Genomic DNA, 9,763 nt, shown 5'->3' on the forward strand with positions numbered 1-9,763 from the left:
TCTTCCACAGGTGTTTCACTCCTTCACAGGTGTTTCACTCTGCATCACTTCTGTCTTCTGTCTCCTTCTGTCTCTGCATCTCTTGTAAACACACTGTACACTCCTCCACAGGTGTTTCACTCTGCATCACTTCTGTCTTCTGTCTCCTTCTGTCTCTGTATCTCTTGTAAACACACTGTACACTCCTCCACAGGTGTTTCACTCTGCATCACTTCTGTCTTCTGTCACCTTCTGTCTCTGTATCTCTTGTAAACACACTGTACACTCCTCCACAGGTGTTTCACTCTGCATCACTTCTGTCTTCTGTCTCCTTCTGTCTCTGTATCTCTAGTAAACACACCGTACACTCCTCCACAGGTGTTTCACTCTGCATCACTTCTGTCTTCTGTCTCCTTCTGTCTCTGTATCTCTTGTAAACACACTGTACACTCCTCCACAGGTGTTTCACTCTGCATCACTTCTGTCTCCTTCTGTCTCTGTAGCTCTTGTAAACACACTGTACACTCCTCCACAGGTGTTTCACTCTGCATCACTTCTGTCTCCTTCTGTCTCTGCATCTCTTGTAAACACACTGTCCTCTCCATCCTCAGTGCCATTCTACATGTTTCAGAGCCAGGATGGCCAAAGGGTACATAAGTCTGGCAATTGTTACAATATACTCTTCCCATACCCCGGGTTCAACATCCTCCTCCACAACTCTAGCTCCAAGAAGGACTTCTGTAAATCTTTTGTCTGACTGTTGATGTACAGCTGCCATCACTCCAGTGCCCAGTTTATCTGTTAGCACGTCTGCTAGAGTTGCCCTGAGTGTGTTGAACTTGACGCAGTGAGATATCATATGCCCCACTATGTCTTGTGTCAGTGTGTCACAAGTTGGGCAAGGTTTAGCACTGTGGCACGCAGGAACTGTACTCAGGTGCACCAACGCCTGTAGGGTTTTCTGGTGGTTGGGTAGTTTCCTTGCCAATGACCACAGTTTGTGAGGTTCAGTATTCGTTCCATGTATTCTGGTGAATCTGGTCTTGCCATTGTCTGACGCAATCCAGTTCCTCTCCTCTTTGTCCCTCACCGCCATTTTCACCACTCTTTTCCACACAGTGTTGGATGGGAACTCTGTTGTAAGCCAGTATTTTTCAAAATACTCTGTCAGGCCGTACTCCTGTGCAACTCTGTACACGTCACTGATGAACCCTCTGTTGACATGGCGTGCTCTTCTGATGATGTATGAATACAGTCTCAGAAGAAAGACTCTCTTGGCTAATGTGCTGCTTGGGAGGTTAACCAGTCTGCCAAAGAAGCACAGCTTGTGTTTGTCTATCACTGCCTTCAAGGGGAGCATCCCCAAGGCGCCCAGGCTCTCTCTGGTCCCTGTCTGTGGGTGCATACTCTGCATCCGTTTCACTCCGCTCCTGTGTACTCTTTCAAGTTTTGCCAGGTCTGTTTGGGTAGGAACCCACAGTTCACAGCCATGCAGCATGCTGGGTAGTGTAATTGTGTTGTACAGTACTTTTGTGACTAAGGGGTTTGGAGTGTGACCTTCTGTTCCTGTGGCCAAAATAGTACTGATCCTCCCTTTTCCTTTCTTGCAGGCAGTTTCTATGGCAAAGGATGATGTCCCATTTGCGGAATGTTGTACTCCCACATGGGTGACTGTGTTTTCTTCTGGGATTTCCGCAGCTCCCATAACCCATCTATGTTCTGACTCTGTCATGTGCCCTCTACCGCTTCCTTGTGTAAATACAATGCATTGGCTCTTGGTCGGTGCAAACTGAAATCGCCATTTCATTCCGTACTGGTGCATTGTATCTATCATCCGTTGTAGTCCTTTTCTAGTACCTGCTAACAGGCATATGTCATCTGCTAAGGCAGGAGATCCGCAGTAGATCCCTCCTATGGAGACACCGCTCCCTTGGGCCTGTAGTTCCTTGTGCACATCATTGTTTGCCAACAGGAAACAGGTTAGTGACAAGACGCCGCCCTGGTTTACACCTCTTGATGTTTCAAACTCTCTGGAATCTTTTCCCTCCAACCGTACAGCAAACTTATTTCCTGTGTGCATCAGTTTTATCAATCGCCATAGTTTGCCATTTATCCCTTCTCTGTACATCTTGTACAACATGCCATCTATCCATACGGTGTCGTATGCTTTCTTGGTGTCCAGAAAGCACCCATATACTGTGCTTCTTCTTTCTCGGTAGTGGTTGAGTACCTCTTGTACTAAGTAGGCGACCGTTAGGTTACTGCAGCCCATCTGCCCTCCACTCTGTAGTTCGTGAGGAAGTCCTCTGGTCTGTAGCCAGGGTTTCAGTCTGTTGAACAGCACTGTCTCCCAAATCTTTGATATTACAGGTAGTAGGGTGATCCCACGATGAGAATCCATGTCAGCTTTGTCAGTCTTATTTGTTTTAATAACGGAATTTTAAGTCCCTTTTTAAAATCAGTTGGTATATGTTCTATTTCTCTCATGGTGTCAAACATATTTGTCAGTCTCTGCCATAGATCTGTTCCACTGTATTTGACATGTTCATAGGTTAGGCAGTCGCTTCCACCACTCTTGCCATTCTTAAGTGACCTGCATACAGCCCTGTACCATCTCTACTGAGTCTGCTTAACACGTACAAATAATACGTTGTAAATCAACCACACTCAGATATTTTGTTATTGTAATATTCTATTTTAATCGACATTTTTAATACTTTGTAATATTTTATACTATTCGTCATATTAAGTTGTGTCCTTCGTAAGTGAAACGTACTTTCATGTACTATGAAAGTGAAACGTATTTCAGCCTGATGGCTGCAATTTTTTACCTAATAAACCATTCATTCATTCATTCATTCATTCATTCATTCATTCATTCATTCATTCATTCATTCATTCATTCATTCATTCATTCATTCATTCATTCATTCATTCATTCATTCATTCATTCATTCATTCATTCATTCATTCATTCAATGATGTTACCTGCCTTGTCAAATGTTACACTTTCTGGTCCTTGAAATTCGCCAGCATTGTCACCTTGTCTTCCAAACTTCAGGTTTCCGTCAAGGCCAAACGCGAATACTTTGTGTGCTTCGCGGTCTGTTACGCACATCACATCACGGGACTCGTCTACCGATACAAACACTGGCTCCTGTAACTGCCCCTCGCCGATGCTAATTTCCGTCTAGTAAACGGTCGATGCAATTTGAAACGGTCGATGCCATATCGCAAAACGGCTAACTTTAAGTGTATCAGCACGGTCCATCCTCACCGTGATGTTTCGTGGCGTAGAGGTTAGGGTATAGGTTAGGGTTAGGATTTTGGAGCTACACTTCTGAACCTGGGTTCGAATCCGAGCTTGTGCTTTTTTTCCACTAAATTTACAATTCAACATGACCCTCGTTATATTTGCGGTTAGAATATTGCTTTTTATAGTATATATTACTTTTTAGTCGTTTTTGGACGCTCGGATATGGCACTGACCATTCAGCGAAATGGCATCGACCGTTTCAAATGGCATCGACCGTTTACGAGACGAAAAATAGCACCGCCGATCTCCCGTATACGAAGGCCCATAGGTACACTTAGCATTTTTTATTCCACTTTGTATTTTCTATGGGTACTTTGTATTTTCTATGGGTGCTTTGTATTTTCTATGGGTACTTTGTATTTTCTATGGGTACTTTGTATTTTCTATGGGTACTTTGTATTTTCTATGGGTACTTTGTATTTTCTATGGGTTACTTTTATTTTCTATGGGTACTTTGTTTTTTTCTGTGTGTACTTCGCGAAGTTTTTTTGGTGGCTGGCGAAGCGACATTCATTTTGCTTTGATGTGGATGCTCCCATTTTTATTATGGGCGGTATATTTCTGTTTACCATTCCAGGCAACTAAATTTATTTTGAACCTATTAAAACATAATATACTTTACACTTTAAGAAAATTTTGTTTGTTTTGCATGCAATGTTCCACACGTTTATTAATTAGGAGTATCAAATAGTGATTATTACATCCTGGCATAGATTATGTTAATGTAGACACAGGACCATACTATTTTCGGGGGAGCTAGGACATATTGTTCAGACTTCCGTCAACATTTCCGTAGCGATATATGGTAAATCACTTCCTCGCTGAATGTAAATTACTCCTTTGTATTAAAAAAAGCCCGTAATCTGAAGCGAGGGTTCATTGCCAATATTGGGATAAAATTGCATTGCGGTTTGCTGCCCTCCTACCAACCGCGAACGTTCATCACATGCAGTTTACGCAGGAAATATGGACAAAAAAACAGAAAAAAAACAAGTACCCATAGAAAATACAAAGTACCCATAGAAAATACAAAGTACCCATAGAAAATACAAAGTACCCATAGAAAATACAAAGTACCCATAGAAAATACAAAGTGGAATAAAAAATGCTAAGTGTACCTATGGGCCTTCCTACCCGTAAGAGGCCCCCTTTAGGCTGCAAGAGCAGACAGGAGTCTTCCCTTGAATCTGGGCGGTTTACCATCACCATGCGCCTGTCCTTTAGTACTGTCATGCCGTGTGGATCACACATGCAGTCCGGCGTCAGTGTTTTCAAAAGTTTGCCCTCATTGTTGTAGCGTCTTAAGGTAGCAGAACACTTCAGCAGTACGGTGACGTAGGGATAAGAAATGAGTGCGACAAACAGCTTGCACCGCTTGTACACAGCCTAACGTGGATGACACCGAGACATACAAGTTACCGTATGGTACCATTATATGTCGGCTTTGATATCGCATAATTGAGATTAGGAAGGCTGCTCGGTCGGCGTATAAATGCCCGTGACCTTTTTGTTGCCTGCCAGGGTGAGTCGGCTGCAGTTCCAGTGCGCTCCGCAGGAGCCATTTAAAAGAGGGCGGCATAATGTAAAAAAAAGGTAACTTTTTGTACTTTTTTGTTATTTTGTACATCGTACCCTATATTTGAACATATTCGTTTCTCGTGCTTTTCTATGGAGCCCTACTGTATTTTTATCCGCGTCGATGTCAGTCACTTCCGGGTCCTTAACTATAGAAATCCCCATAGGCAAAAAACTGTGTTCTGCTACCTTAACCCGTACTTTTCACCCCATGACGTCAGAAGAAACCTTCCCTCGGAGTCCACATCTATACCGAATGGATTCTCACCTTCAACTGGGAAGCTACGCAAAGACTAACCTGTGTTCATATTGAAGATCTGAACTCGTTTGTACCCCTGATCTACCACTGCAATGTCACCGTCCTTGTCAACAGCGACACCTACCGGCGACCTCAGTTCCCCCACCCCGCTGCACTTCTGTCCGATAGTCAACACGAGGTTTCCCTTCACGTCAACTTCAAACGGACTTCCTGGCCCCTGTTGTGAGTTGACCTTGACCTCTAAAGAATGGTTACCGATAACCTGAGGTGTGTACGAGATATTCCACAGGCCCCTGCTCTTTATCTGCACTTGTGTCGGGACTTTCTTTCCAGACAGGTCATTTATGTCAGCTTTGACAGATTTACTGTTTGTTTGTTTGTTTGTTTATTATTTGCACAGCAGCAATAAAACATTATACATAATAAATTAATAATGAATAAAACAGGTGCAGGAGGAGGGAAAAAGCTTATTTAGCTTACGTCAAAAAACAGTTACTCAAGCAACTGGATATGATTTTGAAAACGTCAAAATCATATCCAGTTGCTTGAGTAACTGTTTTTTGGCGTATCGTATTACCTGGATGTCTAACCTTCATCGACTTATTTAGCTTATGCTAAGCCCTCCTCCTCTATACTAACCAAAAGTAAACACAATTGAATTGAAATAAGGCATACATACATAAGGAAATGTTATCAAAATAACTTAAACATGGGCAAAATGATACAATAACAATAATGAAACAGTAGTATACATAAATTGAGACGAAATGAAATTGATATGAAGTAATACATACATACATAAGGAATCGTTATAATAATCCAAACATAGGCAAAATAAACAATAACAATAATGAAACAATAGTGTACATAAAAAATAATAATAACTGAATATATGAATCTAATACAAGGTGCTGGGGTGGTTTATAAGATGGGCTTTCAGGGTATTTTTAAAAGTTATAAAAGAGGAAATTGTTCGTATGTTTGTCTGAAGATATGTCTGTTCCATAATGAGACACATTTGTATTTTACGGAGGATGTTCGTAAAACAAGGGCAGCCCTCTTTGCTCAGTGTTGTCAGATCGGCGACGCACTGAAACCCCTGGACTGCCGGCTTTACGGCAACTTTACACTTCGAAACGTCGACGTTTGTCTTTACTTCTGTTAACTTCTTTTTCGAAGTTAATAAGGACTGTGATATTCTCGACGAACTGAAACTCGCTCCAGTCGGACTCCAGGTCCACTTCTTTCGTCAGTAGAGTTTCCACCCTTGTTTGCATCTGGGTTCCCACCTCCAGAACGTGCACGTTACTTCCGTGTTCCATTGCTTGTTGGCAGAACGTCTGTGCGCTCGTCAATCCGGCCAAACTCGAACTCTATCGCTTCCTCTTTGCCCCCTAAGCATACGATTCCAAGCTGGAGGTTCAAAGGTTAGTGCTTGTTTTCATTTACGACCTTATAGCGGGTTAACTGGCCGAAGTCGAAGTGTTTTTTTTCTTCACAAGCGGTATTTTGACATGTTTACCTCTCCAATGGCTGGGAGCTTTCGGAGATCGAATTTGATAGTAAGTGTAGTTTGAAGCCTTGAATATGCCTGTTTTTGTACTAAAATCTATGATGGCTGGATATGGTGGATACATACATACATACCTATTGGTTATGCGGCTGTTTTTCCGAAACGCAATGAGCTTCGTTGTTTTATTAACCTGTTGGTTTTATTGTTACTTTTTTGTATCTTCACGGCTCTATGATCGCATTACTGACTTTTCGTTTACAACGTAATTGTCGTGTATATGTATGAAGCTTTTACTAGTTCCCGATGGAAAGTTGTGTGCTATGTTTTTAACGTTGTTAAGATATAGAGGGCAATGGCAATGGAACCACGTAATTACATCAAAACTGGATTTTACCGCGGATATGTACTTAGGCCACAGCAAGTAATTTTTATGGATGACATCAGCGCGCGCATTAATTTTCGCCTGATTTTGAAAAAAAAAAAATTTGTTGCCTTCTGACAGTGGTCACCATGCCGAAAATAAGCAAAGATGTCTGTTGCCATGCCGGAAGGTGGATGGCAGATAACTATGAAGAGAAGAGACAAGAATAGCATCTGATTTAATGTTTTGTTTCTTACTTTGACGCAGTAATATGTGATGCTGGCTGTGTATATGTGATGTTCCCACTGAATTAAAACCATTTGTACAATGATTGAGTCAAAATTTCAAACTGTAGGAACCTTGTTTTTCCGGCCCGCCTTGTTTTTTTTTCGCCCGCTCACATTAGATTTGGAGTCTACGGAGGATGCCATCCATAAAATTTACTTGCTGTAGCCTTAATAAAATTGCCATAGATTGTGGATGTAGATGTGCGCAAGGCCTGATGTTGTATTGGAGCCCCGGATTCTTTGGGATGGTTCTAGTAGTCCAGGAGGAGATTCTCAGAAGATCAAAAACGTAGCACACACCTTATATACTTTGGCCAGTACCATAGAATGATACCTTCATGTACCCTGATCATTTTAAGATACGACATTCCCCAGGTTTGACGTCACTTGGACAAGTATTACTCAAATTATTCTCATTTATTCTCATTCCATGGCTGGTTTCCTTAATTTGCATAAAGAGCCACAGAACCATGATGTCCCACCTGGACCATAGAACGACGTATCTTAAAGTGATCAGGCATTAAGGTATCATTCTATGGTACTGGCCAAAGTATATAAGGGGTGTGCTACGACACGACTTTTTTTCAGGCTTCTCCTCCTGGACTATAGAGGGACTACACGAAGAAATGGCAGACACGGGACACAGAACTTTTGCCGCACAACATCGACGGGGACTGGGACTCTCAGCTCTCAACAGATTTTCGACTTTCAGCTCTCAACAACTGTCCACTGTCCAGTCCCCTAGCTTGCCTTTATTCGTTTCTTGCAGACAGAGATAGCACCAAAGAGCAAAGCTATTGTCTAGCCAAGTCTAGATGAATACACCAAGGGATACCTATTATGAAATAATTTGTTTTGATTCTCCGCGCACTTGAAAGCTAAACTTCTTTTGTATTACAAATTCGCACGTCCAAGGTAAAACTCCTGCATTAAACAGCAATGAGTATCCGGGAAGGCTGTCGTAACTGTTAGTGATCAAACGTACAACTAGAGTAAAATCACTTGCATACACGTCACTTGTAAGACCGAACCTAGAATATGCTGCGACAGTATAGGATCCATATACAAAGAAAGACAAAGACAAACTTGAAAGGGTACATAATCAAGCTGCAAAATTCTGTATGAACAACTATGAAAGAGGTGCTAGTGTAACGTAAATGAAAAGTAACCTACAGTGGGTTTCACTGACAGAAGAAAATGTCCAGACTATGCATGATGTACAAAATGACTAATAAACTGGTGGACGTCCCAATTACTAAGTACCTAATACCAGCCCAGAGGAGAACAAGAAATAGCCATGCCTTCAAGTAAGAGTCATCAAGCAAAGATTGAGGTGTTCAAGAATTCATTTTTTCCTAGAACTACGCAGAGTGGAACTCCCTGTCACCACGTACAGAAGTGGCATTGTCATTAGAATTTAGATAGCTTTAAACAATGTCTGGAGCTAGATGTATATAGATACAGATACAGAAATAATTACAGAGCAGGTCAAATGATGTAAAACAGAACAATTTAGCACATTGCATGGACCAGGGATACAGAATAATTTCAAAGAAAAATATCGCATTTTCCCATTCTTACATGTAGATGCTGTTGGCATTTGTATGCATTATTTAAAGAAAACGGATGTGTCACTGATGATGAGCGAACATTCATCACAGCTTGTACTGCTCAGCGTTTCGTTGGGAAGTGGTTGTCAGTCTTTCACCACCCAAGGCGGGCAAACGCCCTGGTAATTGAATGAAGGAAAAACAACAACCTGGAATTAGTATCGGTTTTTTGATTGTGATTTTTCGATTACAATGTTATTTCCAACATGTGATTTGTAAGTTTAAAACCCCTCAAACAACCGTATGTGGTCAAAACTGGCCCCAGGCGTAGATGAATAGGAGCCATTTTCACATTTTTGTCGAAAACAAATTATTTATTGTATGACTTTGTTTTTATACATGTCTTAAAACGTCTCGTACTGTTTAACTGAGATTGGAACATTGTTGATTAAGTTGATTTGATTTATTGAAATTGCAAAAGTGCAATACACACTGAACAGAGGCAGCTGTTGCTGGTGTCGCGTCCCGCACATAGAAACGAATACTGGACAGAAAATACTCATTTTCACTTGAGTCTAGTGGGGAAAGTCGTGTAAAGTGCCTTTCCCAAGGGCATAAGATCGGTGGCATGTCAGGACTCGAACTCGGGACCTCTTGGTTCCGAGTCGCGCACGCTGCCGTTTCGCCACACGACCCCAAGTTATTAAACTATTCACACATAATCATGTCAAATTGTCCCTAATAGATTTTTGGAGCCAAACATACTTACAAATCACAAAAAACTATTTCTGCGGAAAGCATGATGGGTTTAGTTTTTCCCCATACAGTAAGATTCGGGTTGAAGAGGTGGTAGCCAGGGCAGGTTTGACTGGGTATAATCATTTAACACTCATACCCTGCAAGCTTGCTTAGTAGGCTCCGAC

The 9,763-nt window shown here is 41.7% G+C and overlaps 1 pseudogene; it reads right to left on the minus strand.

The window, feature by feature from the left end:
• Positions 1–2,950: 2,950 nt before the first annotated feature.
• LOC109465670 lies at positions 2,951–6,451 on the minus strand (annotated as a pseudogene).
• Between the last annotated feature and the right edge of the window lie 3,312 nt (positions 6,452–9,763).

Source organism: Branchiostoma belcheri, unplaced genomic scaffold (genome assembly GCF_001625305.1).
Source record: "Branchiostoma belcheri isolate BF01 breed outbred unplaced genomic scaffold, Haploidv18h27 scaffold156, whole genome shotgun sequence".
Classification (NCBI taxonomy): Eukaryota; Metazoa; Chordata; class Leptocardii; order Amphioxiformes; family Branchiostomatidae; genus Branchiostoma; species Branchiostoma belcheri.